Raw genomic sequence first — 26,108 nt, 5'->3', positions numbered from 1 at the left:
AGCACAATGGTCTCATCATCCTCCAATGGCTTTCTGTTTCCCTGCGGCCATAAACTGGTCCATGATTAGACATAAGAGCCCCTGGTGCTGCCCTTCTCTCTTCAGGCCACTCCAGATGACACCCACACTGGAGAAACATGCATCCATGCCTCCAGTGTCGCCTGAATACACTAAATAATCAGCCTCACTGAGAAGAACAATGGCAATAAGAACACAGAAGCCAATCTACTCTCCTGGCATGCCTCAGTAGGGAGAAAGTCTGTCCTCAGCTAGTGCCAGCCCAGAGGTTATAGGGACAGACCAAGCAAAAGTGGTGTTCCTGACACAATGAGGTCCATTGTCAATGGAGGTCCTGGGACAGTGGATGTGCTTCAACAGTTGAGGTCCTCAGAATATAGAGTAGAAGCTATGGAGGTCCCAGGACAGGGGAAGTGCCATATCAATGGTGCTTCGACAACTGTGGAGGTGCTGCAACAGTCGAGTTCCTTCAAATTGGAAGACTTGTGACAGTGGAGTGGCTGAGTTTTTGGAGGTACTGCAAGAGTGGAGGTACTGTGACAGTTGAGGTGCTTCATCAGTTGAGGTCCTGTAACAGTGGAGTTCCTAAGACATTTCAGGTCCTTTGACAGTGGAGTAGCAGCTGGGACAGTGGATATGCTGCTACAGTGGAGGTCTTGAAAAACTTCAATTGATGCACGAGTCAGGATCTTTGACCTAGGAGGTGATGGGACAGTACAGGTGTAGGAGAGCCAGTAGAGGTGTGGCGACAATAGAAATGCTATAATAGTGAAAGCCTTGCAGCACTAGAGGTCCTGTGATAGTGGAAGTGCTTCGACAGTAGACGTACTGTGACAGAGGAGGTCCTGCCAATTCTAGTTTCAGAGGAAATAGATGTCCTGAAAAGTGGAGGTCGTTCAATAGTGGGCTTCATGTGATAGTTGAGGTGCTACCACAGTGAAAGTCCAACATCAGTGGGTGGACATGCTATGCCAGTTGAGGTAATGGAACTTGGATTTCCTGAGTTATTGGAGGTCCTGTGACTGTGGGGTCCTGGGAGAGTAGAGGTGCTGAGACACTGCTCTGTGACATTGGATGACCTTGTGACAGTTTAGGTGCAGTGACAATGAAAGTCCAGCAACAGTACACACACTGTGACAGTAGATGTCCTGAAAATTGAGGGTCCTGACAATGCAGCCGCTGTTAGTGAGAAGGTCCTATGACACTGGAGGTCCAGTGATAGTGGAGGTACTGGGACAGAAGCCACACTGGAACAGTGGATGTCCTGCTACAGTGCACATCAAAGTGCTTGTAACGATGATGATTTTTGACCACTCTAACTTCATTTCACTACGCAAGTAATTGAGTCTGAGACAAGATAATACCTTGTCATGGTGCTACTTGAATGCCACTAGTTTTACAGTTAAGTCTGAAGGTCTAGGCTGTGACAGAGGAGGTCCTTTGACAGTGATGGCCCTGCAAAATTGGACATCCTACAACACTGGAGCTCCTGCAACAGTGGAGGTCTTGAGACTCTAGATTTACATTGACATTGCAGGTCCTGCAGCAGTGGAATTTCTCTGCGAGCTGAGGTCCTGCAACATACTAGTTGCTGAGAGAATCAATTTTCTGCAACAGTGAAGGTCCTACAATAGTTCAGGTCCTGAAAAGTTGAGACTCTGTGAGAGTAGAAGTACAGGGAAAGTGTATGTCCTGTGCCAGGAGAGGCCCTGCAATTTGGAGGCCCTGAGAATGTGGAGTTGATTTGACAACAGAGTTTCTACCACACTGGTGTTCCTGTGACAGTGTCCAACAAAGTCCTTGTATTAGAGAAGAAATAATGCCAGCCAGCAATGACCATGGAAGTGATGATGATGGTTGATCACCACAACATCATCTCGATTCTTCAAGTAATTTAGACCAAAACAATACATCTATTCATGGAGCTGGTTGAAGGGCAACAGCTTTACAAATACACCCAAAAGTATGGCTACCTAGAGCAAGGCAAGGCCAGCAAAATATTGTGTAAATAATAGCTGTGATGAGCTACTGCTATGGGCACACAATATTTCACAGGCACCTAAAGCCAAAGAATATTGTGTTGTACATCAATGGGAAAGTCAAAATTACCAACTTTGGCCTTAGTATCCCATTCCAATCAGGGTAAATGATGAACCAGCACTGCAGTACTTATACTTTTTGTGTTCCTGAACTCTTCTTTGGCAAATTTTATGACGTTCCAAAGAACTAAATTTGACGCTTAGGTGGAGGTTTATATTTCATGGCAGTCAGAAAGTTTCCATTTGACTCTCTCTTCATTCTAGAGTTGAGAAGACAGGTTGTAGCAGGAGTGTGTGGTGCCTCTGGTGTGGTGTCAGAAGGACCTACTTAGCCTCCTAATGACAGTCAACCCTAGATATAGGCCAAAAGTCACTGTGGTCATGATGCAACCCTAGTTCAACTAAGGCTAGACGCAGTTCCCAAATCCCTATGAGCAACTGATCCCCCTCAGGCCAGACCCTGTAAGTATAAGAGCAATGGAATATATAGGATTCCAAGTGCTGGAAACTAAGGACACTTCAACTGAACAAAATTATAAGCAGACCATGGCATCCTACTTCCTTCTGCAAAGGCAGGAATTTCACAGGCAAGACAGCACAAAATAGGCTTGGACAGTCAGCACAGTGGAGGTGTGGGGAAAAAGCAGGTGCTAAGACAGTGGATGTCCTGCTACAGTGGCCTCCAAGTCCTTAAGAGGAAGAAGCACTTATGCCATCCAATAATGACCACGGCAATGATGACAATTGTGGTTAACCACTCCAACATCATCTTCAATAATTGAGACGAAAACAAGTAGATTCCTTGTCATGGAGCTGTGTGAGGTTCAATGTCTTCATTAATGTATCTGAAAGTATGGCTACATAGTGAAAGACAAGGCATGGGAAATACTTATGCAGATATTAGCAGCCTGGATCTACTGTCAGGGGCACAGAATAAATACAGGACTTCAAAACAAATAAAATGGTGGATAAGAACAATAAAGTCAAAATCATCGACACTGGCCTTAGTACCCAAGACAAACCAGAGCAAATGCTGAACCTGTACTATGGTGCTAACACTTTTGATGCCCCTGAACTCTTCCTGGGTTATACTTATGATGGTCCAAAGAACCACATATGAATGTTAGTCTTACATTTTATGGTAGCTGAAAAAGTTACCTCTGTTTTAATATAAGAGCTGAAAAGACAGGTTGTGGCAGGTGTACATCTTGACCACTGTGGGGTTTCAAGAGAGCTAGATGACCTGCTTAGCATTTAATAACAGTCAAACCCAGAAATAGCAGTCACAGACATGATAATGCACCCCTGTTTCAAAGAAGATTGGGAGCGTTTCCCAAATCCCTATGAAGAAATGATACCTCTCAGGCCACACCCTGGAATTTTGGATGTAGTGCAACATGTTCCATTCAAAACACAAGACAAAGATTCTTTACATCAAAGAAAGTCTAAGCGGATCATGGCATCCAACTGCTTACTGGAAGGACAGGCAATTCTGATGGCTGGCTTCATACCCAGGCTCAGACAGTGAGTCTAGTAATGGCTCCATTCCCTACCCTTAATGATTATGCTGCTGTCCCTCTAGGACTGGACTGCAGAGGAGTGGAAACCAACCCACCATTGACACATTGGACTTGTCAACCCCATGGCCTCATTTATGCCTTTGTCCATATTCTAGTCATAGAGCTTTCAGAAGAACCACTGGGACTGGCTTTCTTCTCAGGCCACTAGAGATGACCTGGACAAAACATACATGCCAGAGTGTCTTCTTCCTTCATTCAACAAGCAGCCTCAGGCCGAACAGAAGCATCAATGAGAACACAGAAGACAACCTATTATCTCTCTGTGCATGAGGAGAGGGCGAGTCTGTCCCCATCAATGGCTGGCTAAGAGGATTCAAGGGATGGTCCAAGAAATTAGGAATATCCAAATGAAGCAGTGTTCCTGTGCTCAATCAAGCAAGAAAACTCTCCTGGGACAGGACAGTATCTCTCCTGAGAAATGAGGGCTGGAGACAGCATCCAAAAAATAAGCGGCAGGCAGGCAAGGACAGGTACCTTTGTGCTTTGTTCTACCCAGTTTGCTCTGTGTTGCTTAGCCCTGTCTCTGGTATCCATTTCTGCAAAATCGTTTCTGTCTTAACTTTTTAAGTACTGTATGATTCTTCCGCCAATTCTTCTCCCTCTTCTAGATTTCTCCTCTTCCGAACAAGGACTCAATATGACTGATGTGTACTCCAGACTTCAGAGTTGTCCTGTTACCCCATGCCTTTACCAGGACGGTATCACCACCAAAAGGAAACGGTTCCCACAACGTGAGGTCTAGAGGCCTATGGATTCATGCAATCTTCTAGGGGCAACTGATCCTTGCACATATGGCAATAAATCACAAGCGATTTGGAACAAATTCTTATTTTGTCAAAAGTAACATCATTCTCCATTAAGCTTCAAAATAACCAGCAAAGCCTTGTAATAAGTGATAGTGGTGTTGATAAAACAGTGCAGCACCCGTGACATTGTAGGTCCTTCAACAGTGGAGGCACTGAGAGACATTGTAGTTCGTGCAACAGTGGAGGCACTGAGATAGCGAAGGTCCTTTTACATTCAAGATCATGCAACAGTGGAGGTCCTGAAAGAGTGGGCGTCCTGAGACATTGGAGATGGGATTGGTACAGTGGAGGTCCTGAGACAATGCAGGTGTTGCAAGAATGGATGTCCTGCAACAGTGGAGTTCCTTGCACAGTAAAGGTCCTGCAATAGGGGTTGTCTTTAGACAGAGGAGGTCCTGCTACAGTGGAATTCCTGTGATAGCTGAAGTTTTGATACAATGTCAGACCAGGCACAATGGAGATGCTGTGCCAGGAGAGGTTCTACACAAGTCGAGTTGGTGATAGAGTGGATGTTCTAAGACAGTGGAGATCTGGTGACAGTGGAGGTCCTGCACTATTGGAGGTTCTGGAACAATCGAGGTCCTGAGACAGTGCAGTTGCTCGGACATTGGAGTTTATGCACCATTGTAGGTCATGTGAGAGTGGAGGTGCTGGGACAGTAAAGGTGATGGGACAATGGAGGTCCTGTGACTGTTTTGGTGCTGCGATATTGGAGATCCTTCATCAGTTGAGGTCCTGGCACATTTGAGGTCCTGAAATATTGGATGTCCTGCATTATTGGAGGTCCTCAGTCAGTGGAGATGGGCCTGGGACAGCTGAGATGTGGTAAAAATGGGGGTGTTTCCACACTACAGGTCATGCAACAGTAAATGTCCTGATACAATGCAGTTGTTCCAACACTGTAGGTTCTGCAATAGTTGGTTTGCTAGAACAGTGAAAGTGGAGATCCTGCATCAACAGAGGTCCTTTGACAGGGAATGCCCTGCAACAGTGAACATCCTTCAACATTGGAGGTCCTGCAACAGTGGATGTCATGAGTCAGTGCCATTGAACTGACGGTAGAGGTCCAACAACAGAGGAATTATTGTGCCAGTAGAGGTCCTGCAAAAGTCTGGCTGCTAAAAGAGTGCATGTTCTAAATTGGAGGTCCTGCAACAGTTAAGGTACTGCAACAGTCTAAGTATAGATACTGTGCATATACTGTGCTAGTAGAGGTCTTGCACATTGGTGTTGCTCACCGTGAAGTTGATGAGACACTGAAGGTCCTGCCACAGCGGAGGTCCTTATAACAGTTGAGGTACTGCAACAGTGGAAAAGCAGTGTCAATGGATAACCTGTGCCAGTAGAGTTCCTGCAGCTTGGAGGTCCTGAGAAAGTGGAAGGGCTGAGACAATGGAGGTCATTTGACAATGCAGGTCCTTATAACCGTGATATAGGAGGTCTTGCGACAATAGAGGTCCTTGAAACAGTTGAAGTGCTGTGACAGTGGATGTTCAGGGACAGTAGAATTCCTGTGCCAGTAGAGATCTTGCAGTTTGGAGGTACTGAGTCTGTGGAGTTTCCTGACAGCCGAGGTACTACCAGAGTGGATGTCCTGTGACAAGGGAGTTCTTAGGGTAGTGCAGGTTCTGGGACTGTGGAAGTACTGCTACAATGGTTATCAAAATGCATGGAAAGAAGCAGCAAGGATGCCACCCAGACCAGACCATGGCAAATATAATGAAGATATTAATCCACCCCAAATTCATATTGCTTCACCAAGGAATTGAGTCTGAGACACGTCTACCTTCTCATGGAGCTCTTTGAAGTTCTACAGCTTTACAAATTCATCTGAAAGTCTGTGATAGTGGAGGCCTTAGACAATGTAAGACCAGCCACAATGGAGATCCTGTTCCAGTAGAAGTTCTGCAAAAGTCTAGTTGGTGATAGAGTGGATGTCCTGAGACAGTGGAAGTCTGGTGACAGTGGAGGTCCTGCACCATTAGAGGTTCTGGATCATTCGAGGTCCTGAGACATGCAGGTGCTCAGACAATGGAGTTCCTGCAACAGTGTAGGTTCTGTGAGAGTGGAGGTGCTAGGAAAGTGAAGGTGATGGACAGTGTAGGTCCAGTGTAGGAATATTGTGTTCCTACAACATTGGAGGTCCTACAACAGTTGAGGCTCTCATACCGTGCAGTTCTTCCAACTTTGGAGGTCATGCAACTGAATAGGTCGTGGGAAAATTGAGGTTCTGGGACAGTAAGGGTGTTGGGACAATGGAGGTGCTATGTCACCTGAGGTCCTGGGACATTTGAGGTCCTGCAATATTGGAGGTCCTAAGACAGTGTAGATGACCTTGGAATAGTTGAAGTCTGGAATAAAGGGAGGCTCTGCACCAGTAAATGTCCTGAGACACTGGAGATCCTGCAGTTTGCCTGGACAGTGAAGGTCCTACAAAAGTGGAGGTCCTGTGACAATGGAGGTCATGAATCGGTGCATTGGCACTGACCGTAGAGAGCCAGCAGCAGTGGACTGTCTTTGCCAGTAGAGGTCCTGCAAGATTCTAGCTGTTGTGAAAGTGGATATCTTACAACATTGGAGAGCTGGCATTAGTGAATGCCCTGAGACAATGGAGATCCTGCAGGAGTTGGTTTGCTTGGACAGTGAAGGTGCTACAAAAGTGGAAGTCTTGCGTCAGTGGAGGGGCTTGGCAAAAATGGATGTGCTGCCACACTACTGGTCCAGCAACAGTGAATATCATGAGACAGTGCATTTGCAGTGACAGTGGAGCTCCAGCAACTGTGGAATTTTTGTGCCAGTAGAGGTCCTGCAAATTCTAGCTGCCGAGAGGGTCTATGTCCTGCAACCTTGTTGGTCCTGCAACAGTTGAGGTACTGCAACAGTGTAAGTCCAGCTACAGTGGATACCCTGTTATAGTAGAGGTCCTTTAAATTGGCCTTGGTGAGACAGTGGACGTCCTGTGATAGTGGAGGTCCTATGACACTGGAGGGGCTGGAACACTGGAGGTCATGCCAAAATTGCAGTTCTTGTAATGGTTGCGGTGTTGTGACAGTGGAAATCTAGCGACAGTGGACATTCTGTAGGACAGTAGAGGTCCTACTATATAAAAGTCCTTGGACAGTGGAGGTACTGACGCACTGGAGGTCCTGTGAGAACGGAGGTTCTTATAACAGCTGTGACACTGGAAGTACAGAAAATGTAAATGTCCTCTGATAGGAGAGCTCCAACAAACTGAAGTTGCTGAGAGACAGGAGGTCCTCCAACAGCAGTGGTCCTAAGACAGTAGAGATCCTGTAACAGTGGAGAGGCTGAGACCCTGGAGGTCCTTTGACAGTGGACTACTTTGTAACAATAGACGTGCTATGACAAGGGGGTTGTACAATAGTAGAGGTCCTTGTTATAGTTGAGGTACTCCAACAGTGGAAGTTTATGGACAGTGACTTCCAGTGCCCGTAAAGGTCTTGCAATTTGGAGGGTCTGAGACAGAGGAGTTGCCTGACCACAGACGCCCTACCACAATATTGGTCCTTTGACTGTGGAGGTCTTGGGATAGTTCAGGTGCCGGGACAGTGGAAGTTCTGCTACAGGGGTTATCAAAGTGCATGCAAAGAAGAAGCAATGGTGCCAGCCAAACATGACCATGGCAAATATAATGAAGTTTTTCATCCAACCCAACATCATCTTGCTTCTCCAATTGAGTCTGAGACAATTCTAATAACTTATCGTGAAACTGGTTGAAATTTTAGAGCTTTACAAATACATCTGAAAATCTTTCCACCGAGAGGAGGAAGGAGCCAAGGAAATATTTAGGCAAATGTTAGCAGTCTTTATCTATGGCTATGGGCACTGTATAAGTTCACAGTGACCTGAAACCAGATTATATTCTGTTAGAGAAGAACGGAAAAGTCAAAAGCATCGACTTTGGTCTTCAACTCAAGACAAACCTGGGCAAATGCTGAACTGGCAGCATGGTGCTTACCCTATTGGTGCACCTGATCTCTTCCTAGGACAACTTTATGATGGTGTAAAAAAATAAACAACAACAACGTATGGATCTTGGGAGTAGGCTTATATTTCACTGTTGTATTTGACTCTGTTGTCATACAACAGTTCAGAAGACAGGTTGTAGCAGGTGTGTACCCTGCTCACTGTGGGGTGTCAGAAGAGGCAGCTTAGCCTCTTAATAAAAGTCAATCCAAACTATGGGCTGACAGTCTCAGAGGTGATGATGTACCCCTGGTCAATGAAAACTGGAAGAGGTTCACAAATCCTTATGAAGAAGTGATCCCTCCCATACCAGATACTCCAAAAGAGGAAGAAACGTAATATATTGAGGTTTTAGGTAAAATATTATAGATTCATTGCATCAAAAAGGTATAACCAGAACATGGCATCCTATTGCTTAATGTAACAGCAAGTTATACACAGGAATTGCTTCACAACACAGGCTCAGCAGCTTTGTCCAGTTACGGTCCCATTCTCTACCCTTCCTGATTTCCCTCTAGGACTAAATAGGAATAGAAGTGAACACAACATAGACACATTGTTCTCCTCATCTTCCAATGGCCTAGTGTATCTCTATGATCATAAGGCTAGTCAAAGAGGAAGCAAAGAGTCATTGGGCATGCCCTTCTTCTTTTCAGGACACTCCCGACAACACCCACAGTGAACAAAGCATACATACACACCAGAAGTGTCCTGTGTCTTCACTCAACAATCATCCACACTTAGAAGAGCTGTAGCAACGAGAAAACAGAGGACAACCTACTTTCCGGCTGTCTCTCAGCAGAGAGCAGGACATTCCCCAGCTCGGGATTTCCCAGAGGCATTAAAGGATGAACCAATTACAATGGGGAAATTCACTGATGAAGTTGTGTTGCTGCTTTCCTTCAAGAATGAAACATTACAAGGGGGTGGAGGAAGAGTTTTCTCCCAGAAATGAGGCCAAGGGAGATTGTCCAGAGAACACGCAGATGGCAAAACCCACGTGCCTTTGTACTTTGTCCTTCCCAGTTTGCTCTGTGCTCATTCTTCCTCTGGCTCTGTTTTCCAGTTCCCCATAATTCTTACCTTCTTATATCCTCTAAGTATTTTATGATTCTTCCCCCAACCCAAGCCTTCTCCCTCTTCTGGATTTCTTCTCTTCCCAGCAAGGACTCAATATGATTGCTGTGTAGCACACTATAGAGCGTGGTGCAGCTGAATGAATCCATTCACCTGAAGTTTATCACACTCTAAAAACACCAGCTTCCACAAAGTGAGGTGGAGAGTGGTATGAGCTCATGAAGTCTTCCATAGGTTACTGGTCCTAGCACACACGGCATTTATCACAAGAGCTATAGAACAAATTCTTATGCTGTCAAAAGTAGCATCACATTTCATTCAGCCTCAAATCTAATAACCAGCAATGACTTTGAAAAATTGAAATTACAGTTGCTGCAACAGTGCAGATCCTGTGAAGAGGTAGGTCCTGTGACAGTGGAGGCACTGAAATAGCGCCGGTTCTGTGACAGTGAAGGTCCTTTGAAAGTGGAGGCACTGAGATCGTGGCGGTCAATCTACTTACAGGGGAGCTGCTGCACAATTGAAGGTTCTGCTACAGTGGAGGTCCTGCAAAATTGGAATTGCTGATACAGGGGTATTCCTGTCACTGTAGAGATCCTGTGGCAGTGAAGTTGCAGAATCATGGGAGATCTTGCTTCAGTTGATGTCCTGAAACACTTTAGTTGCTACGGGTGGTGCTACGACAGTGGAATTCCTGGGATAGTGGAGGTTATAGGACAGTGGGTGTCCTGAGACAGTTGTAGTGCTCCTACAGTGGAAGTCCTGCAATAGTAGTGTTGCTTGGACAGTCCAGTTCTTGGACAAAGGAGGTCCTGTGACACTTGAGATGCTGAGACTCTTGAGCTCCTGAACAGTAGAGGTGCTGTGATAGTTGAAGTGCTGAGACACTTGTGGTCCTGTAACAGTGGAGTTGACACACAGACAGTGGACTTCCTGAGGTAGTGATGGTGCTTAAACAGTGGATGTCCTGTGACAGAGGAGGTCCTGCAATAGAGGAAGAACAATATATGCTGGCTGATGACCCAGAGCTTCCAGAAAATAGACCACCAACCAATATATATCAGAGGATGGCATTATTTGAAACCAATGGGATGGAAGGCCCTTGGTCCTGTGGAGATGTGATGCTCGAACGTAGGAGGAGGCTGGAGTGGTGGGTTTCAAAAAGTTGGGTGAGTTTAGGAGCAGAATCATAGTGGCAAAATGGAGGGAGGAGGGAGAAGATGTAGGAGTGGGCATTTGTGGATTGGCACCTAGAACGTTGGACATCATTTGAGATGTTAAAAACAGTGGAAATGATAAGGTTTACATTGTCTGACCCAAACCTAAGGGATACTACATAAGGAACACAAAAACCCACAGGTGCTCACCAACAATCAGATAAAATTTGGCCTTTGGCGGTCTACTCCAAAGAAACTCTTCCAAGAACACTGTTTAGTTTTTTCAAACAAAGTTTAAAACTCTTAAGTGTACTCTCAAATCTGCCCTAATTTGCATAAATCGGTCAAAACTGTTGGCTTTGTAAATACTTCTATCTTGTCCCAATAGTCACATGCTGGTCATCCCAACAACAAGATACTTGTCAAGGTGGGAGTCAATCAACATGGGATCATTTTTCCAACTCAGCATGCAGACCCTCAGCTCACCTTCACACACACACACACACACACACAAACACAAACACACACACACACACACACACAGAGACAGAGAGAGAGAGAGAAAGAGAGAGAGAGACAGACAGACAGACACACAGACACAGCTTCACAAACACATGCACACACACACACACAGACACACACACACACCCATGAGAGAGTGATAGATCGAAAGTGAGGTAGAGAGAGAGAGAGAGAGAGAGAGAGAGAGAGAGAGAAAGAGAGTTCTTATCATCTACTTTCTAATGCATATTGTGTGCTCTTGGAGTTGAGCACAGAGACTTGCACATGTAAACCAGTCCTGTACACCTAGGAACATTTTCTAATCAGTATTTTCTCTTCTTTATGCAGTTCTTAAATTATCTTTAAGAGAGTGTAGGGCATTGACCTACCATGAAATCTTGGACCTAAAGGTACACTTTAATACAAAGCTTACATATCACTTACAGATGACTCTAGTAGGAAGTACATTAAGTTCAGAATCATTCAATCAGAAACCCTTAATGTATATACCCCATTCTAACTGCCTTCACTTAACCTCATGTTTGGACCACTGTTCCTAGCTGGAGATTCCTGTTTATCTCCCAGAATAAAAGGGAGTATCCATGCTTAAGTGGAACAGGAGATTCAAGGTGGGACTGTTGGGTGACATTACAGTGAACACCAGGGACTGCGCCACAGAGGCGGGTAGTGGCCCTTTCTTTCCTCCTGGGGAATCATTTTCTACATTGTCCTGAGAAGGGAAGGATCCTCTCATTCTAGCAGATATTCTGGATGACACAAGGAATGTGAATAGATTATGAGATCACTTTTCCACATTTCTTTCTGAGGCAGAGACCCTTGAGACCCTTGGCTCAGGAATAACAGTTCCAGATAGCAAGGTGAGGTCAGTGTGGGCCCTGTGTTGACCTATGAATAGTTATTTATGTTAATCACCAAAACTTTCAAACTTACAGCATGTGAGAGAAAAGTGTCCCAGGAATCTCAGCTAAAACTAATCAGTGAGTTTTTAAGAACAAGAACAAGTAGGAAATTTAAATTCATGTGATTGCTACAAATAAAGCAAGAAACTGTCACTAGATCACCTTTGTGTAAGGGCCCTGACAACATACACAACTTAAGATGTGAAGTGCTCAGCTAGCAAGCTTCGTGGCATGAACCCAAGACACAGTTTCTCTGTGTCTCATCACCTCTGAAGCATGGTCCACAAACAATGGCAACAAACCTTCTCTTCCTCAGAGTTCAAAGTTACCTTTACTGTTAGTGATAGTTTCACAGTTAACTAACCTCTACTGGATAGACAGGTTTGACTAACCTTCTCTGAGCTTCTCCCAACCATGTACAGATGGTACATCCCTCTGCACATGAGGCCTGTTCCTCTCAGGCCTGCTGGTCTCCTTCCCAGATTAGAAACTGGATACCTTTCAAGCCCACATTCTTAAGTTCTATCAACTTTGGGTACATGATAAGCACAGCATGACATTGGGTGCCAAATAACACTTTCCTACCTGACAATGAATATGGTCCAGGGGTACCAAACATGGAAACTGGTCAGGTAAGGTCAGGTAACCCCCATGCTATCTCCATGTGGAGATGAAGATTGACACACCTTCCCAAGCACACTTTCTCAGCTGTCTCAGCCCACACAGCAGTCTTTTGCTGAGCTTCCTTACTCCCAGTGACTGATGAGAGTACATGAGAAGATGCCTGATTTCTGGAAAGCCCTGGGCCCTATGACCCACAGTAGCAGCAGCTTCTGATCACAGGTGATTTCAGGAACTGAAAATGCCTAATATTCCTGTGTTGATTTGAATATGCTCAGCCCAGGGAGTGGGACTATTTGCAGATGAGCCCTCATTGGATAGGTGTAGCCTTGATTGAGGAAGTGTGTCACTGTTGATGTGACCCTTATGTTTCTTGTCCTAGCTGCATGAAAATCAGTTTTCTAGTAGCGGCCTTCAGATGATGATGTAGAACACCCAGCTCCTCCTGTACCATGTCTGCCTAGATGCTGCATGTTCCCACCTTGATGATAATGAACCAAACTGCTGAACTTGTAAGCCAAACCCAAAGCAGTGTTCTTCTTATAAGATTTGCATTGGTCATGGTGTCTGTTAATAGCAGGAAAACACTAAGTAAGTCACTTTCTACCACAGATTACGAGGTTAATTGAGTCATGTCATCACCTGAGGAGACATGGCCTCTTATTAAGGTTCTAATCTCCTAAGTAATTGCAGGCTCTCTTCTGTCCTAGGCATTGGCTATAATATTAAACTTCCCAGTGTCTTTTTCTCTGTAAACTATACATTTTGCATTTCTATTTGCCCCATTTGCTCTTTTTCATTGAAGTCCTATAACCTCAGTATAACAGAGGCCATACTGGGCTCTCTTCAAATTTTCATTGAAGAAATTTGTTTATTACTTTTTAATTTAGCCTCAGGTAGGTTTTTATGATGTGGGCGGAAGGAAGCCACATTTTTGTAAAAGCATCATACTAATTATCCCAGACCAGTTACAAATATTATTGCCTTCTGAATCCCCTTGTCCTGGGCTTCCACATTCTGGATAGGTCTTGGCACTCCTGACTCCCAAGCTCCTGCCAGTATACCCCATTAAACTCTTCTTAGAGCACTGGGCCACTTCTAGTTCAAAGTTCTGAATTCTTGCATATTTTCCAAAACAAGTAACAAACACAAACTGTCATGGTCAGGTATCACACAGCTCTATTACATCCCCTTCTGCATTAGTTACCTTTGTATTTCTGTGACAGAAATGCCATGAGCACAGCAAACTATAAAACATGTAGGCGATTAGTGATCCTATTTCACAGACCACCTGTTACCATAGGTTAAGTTCTATGACGACAGGGCACAGTGGAAGGAGCAGGAAGCAGAGGACTCACATCTGGAATCACAAGTACAAAGCAGAGAGTGCACAGGGAGTGGTGCAGAGCACTAAAACCTCAAAGCCCAGCCCCACTGGCATTCTTTCTCCAGCAAGGGCACACCTCCTGAATCTTCCCAAACAGGGTCTACAACTGGCAAAGGAGTACTCAAATGCCAGAGACAGTGGAGGATAGCTCATGCAAAATGTCATGGTGATTCAGGAATTCGAATCAGTAACAGAGAGAACCTTCACCCTGGGTCAATGTGTGTTGCTGCAAAGCCAGTGAGCTGCTCTCCCTTCTCTTGAACATGAGATGTGGATTAAGTAAAAATGTAAACAAGCATCTCCATGGAAAATCAACAGCGCTGTTAATCTGGTAATACTTATAGGATAAGTCCAGAAGTGCTAGATACTGAAATCACAGAAGAAGCCAACACAAACTCAAACCCTTTAGTCTATAGGAATAAATATACGACAGAAGCCAAAATGGGTAACGATATGGAGCAAACACTCACTCACTCAGCAGATAAAATTACACCTAGCCCTTACTCACAGACCTACTTCATAAACAGTGTACATTCTGCTGGTGCATACTCAACACAATCCTAAATGCTGCAATCAAACCAAATGGTTTCTTACTTTGTTGAGTATGACTTTAAAACACTAAAGTACTCTGAAGGAGGTGAATGGAATCTTCCCAGGGCCTGGGGAGGTCAGCTAAGGGAGTACAGAATAAGAAAGCAACACAACCCAATTTCCCCACCAGCAAGAAGAAACTGGCCTGATGTCAGTTGCCAATTCCTGAGGCTTTAAGAGAAGCCTACAGACTGGAAGAACTGAGGTAGGTGAGGTTAAAATACAGTTCCACTGAATGCTGGAAAGTGATGTGTGTGTGTGCGTGTGTGTGCGTGTGTGTGTGTGTGTGTGTGTGTGTGTGTGTTCCATGCATGTGTTTCTGTGTGAGTGTGGTTGTGTTGTTGCTGTTGTGTGCTTAATTTGAGACAGAGTGTCACCACAATCTGAAGCTGTCCTAAAACTCACCCTGTACACAAGGGTGGTTTGGACAGTAAGGAGACCTTCTCTCTCCTGAAAGGTGGGATTAATGATGTGTAGCACAAGCTATGTGTGAATGTAAATTTCAAAATCTGAAGATTTTATAAACCTCCTTTTTCTTGCTTTAAAAACGCTGGTGATTACAGCAATACATGGTACACTGAGGACAGATCAGAATATACAGTGTGAGTTTTGAGATGGTTCAGAGGTGAAAGGAATAGCTGATGATCTGAGTTTAGTTCCAGAGGCACTGTTAATAATCAAACACAAATGTAGCCGACTTTTATCCTGTGTAAAAATCAGTCAGGGCATCCAGTCAGAGATTAAAGTATTTTTGGTGTTGTGATGCTACACAATCATAAGACTGATTCCTGTGGAACAGGCTAGTGAAGCAGACAGTAATCAACAGGACACGAGAAAACCTACAGAGCCGGAACTAGAGAGAAAGCTCAGGATTTCAGAGTACTGGCTGCCTTTGCAGAGGACCTTCACTTATTTTCAACACTTCCAAGTCAGCTCACAGGCATGTGCAACTCAAGATCTAGAATATCTTACCCTCTTTGGATTTTGTGGGCACTACATAATACACACAGTGCACATATACTCATGTACACCCTTGTTGGATGACCATAATCCAACCACAGCAGGGACAGAGCTCGCCACCCTCAAGCTTGCCAATTTGAATGAGGAAGCCTTCTTGTTAAAAGCACTGGAGAACAGCAGGCAAAAGGACACCTGACTCACACATTCCACCGGAGATCTTGAGATGGAAGCCACACATAACTCTGGCCTTCTCACTGAAGAGAGGTCATCTTTGGATTAGGAGCTTTCATCTGATCCTGTTTCCCTTTTGGATCCCATTACAGAAAAGCATTTGTGTTTGTCCAACTCTATACAGGTTCCCAACACCCTTGCTAGTCATGTCTGACAAATCCATATGGAAACCACTGTGTAACTGGAGTCCTAGTCTATAGCATCTCTCTCCTTCACGCTACCCTCCTTTTATAATGCAGATTTCATAGGAAATCATATTCTTTGTGTACTTACAAATCCCATGTTGTTTACATGTGGCTAATATTTCTTCCTCAGCATGCTTGCCTGGAGACAGGGCTGGATGCAGGTATTCTTTAGACAAGGCAAGATGCAGGTACCGTTGTAGCCATAGGACACCAGCATCAAAGCTGTAGTTCAGTGCATGCATGGCATGCATTCACAAAGAAGACTGGAGCCCCAAGGGCAGGTACATCCACAGGGTACTAGGGAGAGGGTCCTGATTGCTACTGTTGATGTTGCATTTCCTCTTTGTTCTGACTGTTTTAACTGGAATTGCCCCCTCAGAGCAAAATTCCCAAGATATCTGACAGCCACACACAGATGCACATGCAGGTAAAACACAAATGCATGTGAAATAAAAATAAATAATTTAAAACTGATGAGAGAGAGAGAGAGAGAGAGAGAGAAAGAGAGAGAGAGAGAGAGAGAGAATGATGTTTATAAAAGAGAAACTTACCCTCAAAACCTGTTTACTGTCCTGAAACTTCTTTCTCATGGGCAGAGGAACATAGACATGAAATTCTTTCTCTCTACACTTCTCAGTGTGTGCTGGTGTACTCTAGATAACCGGTTATTTGGTGAAATGTTGAGGGGTTTAGAAAGATGAACATCATGTTGTAAGTCAATGGTCTTTAGTCCCTCGTGAGTTCCGTGATTTCAGCTGAGGTTCTCTTGCAATGGGTTCTGTATCCAGAGTTATAATCATGAGCTGTGGAACTTCATTTGTTACATGGATACAGGGGCCCCAGTATAGTCATCTGTTACTTCCCCAACCCATGAGCATGACCCAGGCCCAGTCACAAGTCAGAATTGGGTCCTCAGAGACGCCACTAGGAATGTATGTAGACAAAAGTAAGAAGTCTGGGGAGGGTAAGGAGGAAGAGTGTCAGGTTGAAGCCTGTTTCAAATTCAGAATAGCAGAGTATGTATTTCAGTTAATTGCTTTCATATTTCCCTGGTCGGTGCAATATTAGGACTTGTTAGATTAGATCTTTGAGCCAGAGAGCTAACACCACTGAAGCCAAAACTTTATACAGACAGGCTATCAGGAGTGTCACCCATGTTTACTCTCTCTGCTTCCAGAAGAGGTGCAGACAAATATTTCCTCACTCATGGTGAGTACACCACAAAGGAAACCAGTGCATGCTCCTTACACCCCTGAGGACTTCCCAGGGTAGGGGTCCCCAACACACTGGGATCTGACAGTGAAAGTGTCTGTGATTTGACCAGGGCACGAGGGACTACTTATATCACTTTTCCAGGGATGGCACTGCAGAGATCAGACAGTAGTTAAACTTGAAAGCTCATCACATTCAACTTCTCCCTGTGCTCCTAACACACCTGATCCCCACACCCTAAGAACTGGCAGCCCCTTTAAGCTGCTGCTGTACTTTCACACCCTGCCTCCCGGGACTCTGGACTCTTCCTCCTGATGCTCTGCTCCCAACTGCCTTGCACCCAGCATTTTACTCCTTTATTTTTATTTCTTGTTCCCAAATCCTGAATGTGTTCTGAGTGGGTCAGCTATGGGTAGGATCACGAAATATGTGACTACACACACGCACGCGCACACACACACACACACACACACACACACACACACACACACACACACACACACACACGTACCAATTTAAGACAAGGCAGACTGTTTATCTGCAGGGGATCCAATGCCGTCAAGAACTGGGACCCTGAAAAAAGAGCACTACACTTCAAAACAAAAATCCAAGGAAAATAAACAACTGGAGTGTCAGTGGAGGTTGTGTAAGAAGAGTGTCAGAAGAGCCTGTGAGAAGGTGAAGGGCACACTGAACACCCAGCCAAACTGGAAACGTCTGAACCTGAACTGTTCAGCATGCACCCTGCACTGTGGCATGCTGTGGGGATGTCTGAGAAACCATATCTCATCACCTGAGTTTGCACGTATTTAGACCAAGTCTTTGGGTGTTGGAGGTGACTACTATATCTATAGATTGGTTAAAATTAATTTGGATGAATTCATCATGCATAAACAGTACAACAAAGTTGTCCAGACCCAACTGTTGGATGTATCATTAATGGATTATTCCTTAAATACTTCTGAGCATGAGGATGAAAAATTTAGGATTAATATATGTTCCACTAGTGGATGACTCATTAAATGTGCACCACACTGGAGGGGACCAACCATCAAAGGATAGCTACCGTTCTTTTAATCTTTTGCAACTGCAGTAGCCCATGCAAAGCAAACACTCACATGTGTCTCATCAGTCAATCAGTCTACAGGACAGAGATTACCTATGCCAATCTCAGGGACAGAACAGCATTTTCTGTTTCCAATTCAACTACCTTTTTTTCTTTAACCTGCAGCCAGGATCCAAAAAAAAATGATTCAAAACAGCATTTACCTGCCCACACTGAAACACCATTAATGAACAGAGAACAAGAAATGGTAGAAACAGTCTCAGCAAGGAGAAAGTCAACAGTCAGGTTGTGAAGACTCCTTCACATACTGCAGAGACAAGAAAAGTCAGCCTCAGCAAGGCCTGGCCGGCTACCCACACACACCCCATGGCTCTGAGCCCATCAGCTCCAGACCTGAGGACTACCAGGGATGCAAGCTTGACACTCGAGACTCTTTTATCTTTCGGTCAGTAAGGTGCCGTGGAAAGTACCTGGGAAGCAGGGTAGCAGGGTTTACAGAGAAAGTCATAGAAACATTTCAGCCTTAAAAATCAAAATCTCATCCCTTCAAAGCCAGGTGTGTGAGTGTGTGTGTGTGTGTGTGTGTGTGTGTGTGTGTGTGTGTGTGTGTGTAGGTGCTCATAAGACGTAGGTAGTCTTGGAAAATCAAGGAGAGGAAGGATTTATTGAGAAGCTGAGATGGTGGTCAATGAAGGGTGGATATTGGAAGGAAGCTAGAGCATGGTGGGATTTTAATAGCCAAAGAAGTGAAATTCATATTTAATTCCCTTTGACAACTGGTCCAGGTGCAGTGTTCCTGGTGGTGGCTCAGTGCTCCAGCTGTGGATTCAGGGAACTCAGAACATCATACTGAAAATAATCTAGCAGACTACAGAGTCAAATTCCTGCTGGTGCTCCAGTCCCATCAGAGAAGAAATTAAGTCCCTCCTCCTATGGATCCTCTCATTTTTGTCATTCTCTCCTGCAGGAGATTCAGTCCTTCCTCTGAGGGGGCTACTCATACCTGCAGGAGATTCAGACCCTCTTGAAGGGAATTCTGTCTCCAGATTGGGATGCAGACCCTCCTGTTAGAGAATTAACTCTCTAAATCTTCTCACAGAGTATGTGTGACTACATGGAGACAGCATTATCTGCACTTCTAAACTCTGATTGGTAAAGAGAACCTACGATATGAGTTTGAAAACCTCTGAGTTATATACTGAGTAATGAAAACCTACAAGTTATATACTGTTGATTTCTAAATGTATTCAGTTGATTATGAGTTATTCTGCAATATTTTGATGAAATTTACTTACTTCCTAGATTTCAAACAAAAATAGAAGCTATAGTTAAAAGTTTAGTGTGTGTTTGGCCAAATTATTTACAAAATATTTTTGGTTTTTATAAAAGTTGGTGTACGACATAAAAATTTTCCCCTATTTTGTTTTGTTTACTGCTAGGATATAGAAATGCTTTATTTCTGCTGACAGAGCTTACATTCATTGGTCTTGTATAACTCACTGTTCAGTGCTAAACTTTAGCAGATTCCTTAGGGTCTCTGCCATTTATAACAGGATTCCATCTACAAGTCTACTGCCTTGTTCTTCCTTTCTGATGAGATGCCTTTTGTTCAGTTTTCCCCCGTAAATGACAGAGCTATACTGTGAGAACAATGATGGACAGCAGTGCCAGAAAGACCTGGGACACATTTACAAAGTCTGGTCCAATTAGAATGGGGCATGGTGAGATAGTTCTGTCAGGTTTGCTCTGACCCTATGAGTCTCTCTTCACTACCTTCACTTGGACAAGTTGTAACCCAATTAATATGGTGAAGGATGAAGTCCCTGACACTTAGTAGGTGACAATGCCTTCCACGTGATCCATTCAAGGAAACCAGAAAGGTGGGCTCTCTTGTAATGACATTGCTGTCTTTATGAAAGGGACCCTAAAGTCACAGACACTTGAAGGGTGCAGAGAGAGACCACAGGGCACCAAGAGGAACCAGCTACCTACAAACGGAGGAGAACTGGAGCCAACTCTTGGACCCCAGTCCTCCAAACGGAAGCCAACAGAAACCTCTGCTCAGTTCTGCCTGCAGCCCACAAACACTAGAGTGTGCATTCTTGGTGTGCTCCAGAGCCTGAAAGTCGCTGCTCTAACCCCAGCTCTGTCGTGGGGTGGATGGAAGTCTTGTCTATCTTGGGGTGGATGGAAGTCTATCTCTCAAGGTGAGGTAAAGTGGTCCTGAGTTAGGTGCCAAGGTCCAGTCCCAGGGGGAATCTTCCCGATAGCTAAGCTTGAGCTTGAAGCAGGCAGAGCTGTGCTCTCCTTAAGGAATGTAGCACTAGTTGCCAGAATAGAGGTTTCTTCTTTCAATGTACACTTAGGCAAATTTGCAAAGATCCAAAATGCTGGCTGTGGTTCTCACCAGTTTCCTTGGAGTATGCCCACAGAGTTCCTTGTCTGCTCCTGGGAATCCAAGCCTTGTCCTCGAAGGGGCTGCTCATGCACTCATCTGACTCCTTTGGCCAGGAAGCACACCTGCTAAAAACTGAATTTTAAGAGGCAGATAAGATCAGAGAAAGGACTAAAAGAGCTCGAAGGGGCTCGAGACCCCATATGAACAACAATGCCAAGCAACCAGAGCTTCCAGGGACTAAGCCACTTCCCAAAGACTATACATGGACTGACCCTGGGCTCCAACCTCATAGGTAGCAATGAATAGCCTAGTAAGAGCACCAGTGGAAAGGGAAGCCCTTGGTCCTGCCAAGACTAAACCCCCCAGTGAATGTGATTGTTGTGGGGAGGGTGGTAATGGTGGAGGATGGGGAGGGGAACACCCATAGATAAGGGGAGTGGGAGGGCTTGGGGGGATGTTGGCTTGGAAACCGGGAAAGGGAATAACAATCGAAATGTAAATAAGAAATACTCAAGTTAATAAAAAAAAAGACATAGAGACAGGAGGAACTGCATCCTGACCTTTTGTGTAGGAAGTTTGGCTTGGACTGATCAAGTATCAGAAGGACCATGAATTCCCTATGGCCAAATTAGCTAGGGCTAAGTTTATACCAAGAGAGCTCCTTGAAATACCTGATCTGCAGTTTGTGCTCCCTTCTACAAGCAACTACTCAATTGAATATAAGTGACTACATCCAGGTTACTTAGTTGGCTGCTAAGTGTAAATCTACTTTTACCTGTATTTAAACATACGGTTCATATCCCCATTAAATGGAAAAGCCCCAGTGGTATTAGTTTTAAAGGTGCTCACATAATAAGTTTTTGCCAAGAAATTTTCAGTAATTTATGTAGAAATCTATATGGAGAATGCAGTATAGTACAGTCAAATCACAGGCTTTATAATCCTATATTTAAAGTTTGATATGATTACAAATATTAAAGCAGGACTATTTTAAATAGTCTAATATATTTAATTTAGAATTAATCTGTTTTCCCATGCACCAATCAGCCATAATGTAGGTTAGCTTGTTTCCTAAGTCATGTGTTTTAAGAGGCGTATCAGTCTACCAGCTAAATTTGAAACACCTTTTACAGGATTGTATTATTTAGGTACCAGGAATATTAAGAAGATGAAAAGAATAGGAAAGTTAAAATGATTTAGTAAGCATTAAGATTTATGGATGCATAACAGCTTAAATCTTGATGAGATATGTGTAAGAAAACTAGTAGGGGGAGCATAAGTAAAGGAATGATCCTATCAGTGCCTCTAAACCATAAAATGCATTCCTACAGTTATCTGAACTCCATTGACTACGGAAGTCAAGGTAAAACACACACACACACACACAAACAAAAGAGGCAGATCAGATCATCTTTCTGATTATGTTCACAACATAGACTTCTTTGTTTATTTGTCTGTTTTTGTTTTTTAATTTTTTATTAGATACATTTCTTTACTTACACTTCAAATGTCATTCCCCTTCCCGGTTTCCTGTTCATAAATCTTAGGTGGGGCTGCTGTAAGGTTCAGATTCTCTGCTTGGGAGCCATTACCACACATGATGTTTATATTTTTGTTCACTTTTATCAATCTATTTTTCTGCGGTGTGCTCTAAGAGGGCAACGAGTACGGTTACATAATTATTGGTATTAACAGCTGTACTCCCAAATCCTGCTCAGTATGGAGTCTGCTGATGTTCAGCATAAGGAGGTGCCAAGTCAGGGAACCTTCATGTGCTGATGCAGCAAATGAGAGTCCAGAGAAGCCCCAAGCGGGAGATGGAGGAAGGAGCCATAAGGACAGTTGGGAGAAAACGGGTCAACTTCCCTAAGATTCGGAAAAGAAGCAGTTGGTCTCCATCCCGAGGGAACTCAAGCTAAGACTCACAAAATAGTGCTACTAAGCCAACCCAAATTCTCTTATTTTCCCCACATCCCTGAGAGCAGAAAGGAGTGGTTTCAAACTCCATGGGCTCCCCTCATACTCACTGGAATTGGATGGTGAAACTGCCATAACCTCTGTTCTGAAAAATCCCCTCAGGATCTAATGAAGGGCGTGGCTAAGTCCGAGAGAGGAGGGCCGGGTATTGTTCATTGGCCACTCATGCGTGCGCATGAGCTCTATGCCCATACACTGAAGTTTTCCAGGCTACCTTTCAATATCCTTCGCATTTACAGTGCTTGTAAAATACAAATCAATTTACTGTGGCATTGAATACCCATCTCACCTAGAGGCATCACTTTCCCAGCCCACTGGCGATCCTGCCCCCTGAGACTTGTAATGGAGGAGGCCCTTCCCCTTCCACTCTACCATCTCAGGAGAGTCTACCACACAGACAATGTCTTATAGGGTCCTTCAATCAGGCCCCGCAGGTTCTGTGTTCATTTCTCACACTTTAACATTTATCCACACCTGTGGTCTGCTGATGTCTCCTGATCCCCCATCCTGTTCTGTATGTGACTGCCTGGGATCACAGGGCGAGTAGGGGCAGTACTATCTACATACTGTTTAAAACGTTTAGGCAATCTCAAGACTGGCACTTACCTCCCAGCGCTGTGAGTGAACAGGTTGAAAAAAATTCTTATACAAACACAATCACCTGACACTTTAGGAGATGAAAATTTCTTCTGCCAAGTCAATCAACCACCCTATTCTGCTTAATTGTATAATAAATTCATGAGTATAACTGTTTCTGAAATCACTTTATTACCTGGGAATGGGCAAAGGAAGACTCATGTAGGATTTGGCAGAAAATGAAGTGGTACAGAGACCAGGGGCCACAGTAGGCCTGAGCCACAAATCCCACACAGGACAGGGAGCACAAGAAGACATGGTCCTGGGTCAGCACCAAATCTAGTTTCTAAGGGATGTCTCTACAGATTAAAAAAAATAAATTAAAATATAGAAATACAAACACTAATTCCAACATATAAGTTCTGTTCTTCCAAAAAAGTTCCCCACAAGCTTTTTAAACCCTCAAACATGCTTCCCCTTTCTTAAAGTTCCTTTGCATTATTTATAGGACACTGCTGAGTGTCATAGGCTACAGGTAACAGTACTCAAAGTCATTCCCTGTTCATCTGAACTTTACATCCTTTGACCAGCAACTTCCCAACTCCATCATTACATTTCACCCAAACCCTGAGATTTGGACACTGTCCTGCTCCCCGTGCTAAAGCACAGTAGTCATGAGGGTGAGGGGACACAACATCCCACTGACCCTTCAGCCTGCTGGAACGGATCAGTGTATCCTGTGCCATGATAATAAAACATACCTTCCTTCCATCAGTACTGAGCGGCCACTTACATTTGAAACGTGAATGACCAGAAGACCTTTAAGGCAATGGGCTTATCAGTGTGTAGTTTGGGGAGTCCAGGCCTTAGGAAAACATTTCCCAACAGTAGTGTATGCTATTCAATGTGCTCTTGCAACACTTATTCACATCTGACCTCACTGTCCAGGGATGGCCAAGTCTACTTCTCTACAGGTCTCACAAACACACATGCAGTGTTTTCAGATGCTTGCAGGTTCTTGAGTGCATCTGTCTTCCCATGCACTAGGGACAGCAGGTACCTGCTCTTCTTTGGGAGGTATCAAAGGCTTCTTTTTATGCTATCAAAGGCTCCCTATGTGCTGCAGACACAAGGAGAATGCACTTCCTGGGCAAGACAAGTGTGCAAATCCTTCATCAGCTCTCTGGGACATTCTATTCTCTTACAGAGGAAAAAACAAAGACATGCTTTCAAATAGGAAACTTGATAAACGTAAAAAATACTAATGGTTGTATTTCAACAATTGATCGTACAGCTCTTATTAAAAAGAATTTTTGGGTTTCAAATGCTTCCGTTTTATTTAAAATTGTGATTATTTCCCTGATGCACAGATTTCTATGGAACAGAAAGTTCTTCTGAAACCATATTAGAGATTCTGAAAAAGAAAATGTGTTGAAATCATAAAGTCACCTTTCACACAAAATAAGCAAACAGGCCTTTCTCCCATAGCTCAACTGAGGAGTGAGGATGCAAAATTCAGGAATTAAAATTAAATAAATCTGTTACGCTGAGAAAGAGATGCAGACTCAACTGACACAAGTGTTCTTATAGCACTTAAGTCACAGGGGGCACAGCAACACGCTTCTTCCTTTCCTGACAGAGTTTATAAATCTCTTTACTAAATTTACAACTTCTGAGATAGCTGTGTTTGACAGCCACCCATGAGCTCCCATTTATCTCGGACGTCTTTGCTCCTGCTTGCAAGAATGCTGTGTAATGCTGTGAGAGCTCTACAGCCTTTGGAACCACTGAAGTATTAGTTAACTCTAATAGAACTGTCACCTTTGCTTTCCACTAATGATTAGTATTCTGGTGATTTGAATTGATAAAAATAAAATCCCTAGCATCAAATCTGAAACCTTTCTCTAGAATTTTGGAAATTAAATTATGAATTAGATATTCAATCTCAAACATTTACATTGGATCAGGAGGCTCACATTTTAGATGAATGATGTGTTGTGCGCCTTACATTAACAACTCCTTGCAGCCAACTCATGCAAATTAAAGAACGTACAGGCAACATTTCACCTGCCCTAAGAGACCTGTCTCCTGCATACAGGGTCCCCAATGACACAGGAATGCCCTAGGCTGAGAGGCCTGTCTCCTGCAGACAAGAGCAATTCTCAAATTCATCTAGAATGACAAAAAACACAGGATATGGAAAATATTCTCAACAATAAAAGAAATTCTGGGAGAATCAGCATTCCAGAGACACAGTAGTGCTCTGAAATTTTCGGCGATCACTGTCTGGTAGGAAAATGGAGGTTTTAGAAAGAACAAAAAGATAATGTCTAGGCCTACTGCCCTTGGAATGACAATGGAAAAGGTAGGGTAGAGGAAACACCCTGTCATCTTTAAAGCCCTTCATTCTGCCTTCTGGGTCCAAGAGTGCCAATGCTAACAAGAACGGGTAACTTCACCTTTGTCAGATCTCTAAGAACTAGGCAGGATTTTTCTTGGTAAAGTAAGACAAAATTTCTTGGATGTGGAACATCTCTCAATTGCAACCATTTCAGAAAAAGAAATTAAACATCACTTAGAAGGACATTTGTTCCTTCCTCTTCAGGCCCACCCCACAAATCGACTGCCAAGGTGAGACCTGCTTGAGTACAGGTGACCTCTCTCTTCTCACTTAGTGTTCAGTTCATTCTCAAGCTCTGTTACTTTACGAGAAGCTTCCACTTTGTCAGACATATCATGACTTTTTGAGAAGTTGTGTGGACGCTCTTTAAACATCAGGTTTTCATGATCTCCAGAACTGCCAGATAAGTGTGCATCTT

General features: G+C 43.9%; 1 long non-coding RNA gene across 1 annotated transcript; it reads right to left on the bottom strand.

The window, feature by feature from the left end:
• Nucleotides 1-239: 239 nt before the first annotated feature.
• Nucleotides 240-26,108, bottom strand: LOC102546709 (uncharacterized). The gene is made up of 3 exons (XR_010062952.1): nt 22,764-26,108; nt 20,746-20,868; nt 240-10,491 (listed from the first exon to the last, which is right to left on the bottom strand). It is a non-coding gene; the product is annotated as an uncharacterized LOC102546709 (long non-coding RNA).

This window comes from Rattus norvegicus, chromosome 1 (genome assembly GCF_036323735.1).
Source record: "Rattus norvegicus strain BN/NHsdMcwi chromosome 1, GRCr8, whole genome shotgun sequence".
Classification (NCBI taxonomy): Eukaryota; Metazoa; Chordata; class Mammalia; order Rodentia; family Muridae; genus Rattus; species Rattus norvegicus.
This window is presented reverse-complemented; position numbering and strand designations above follow the sequence as displayed.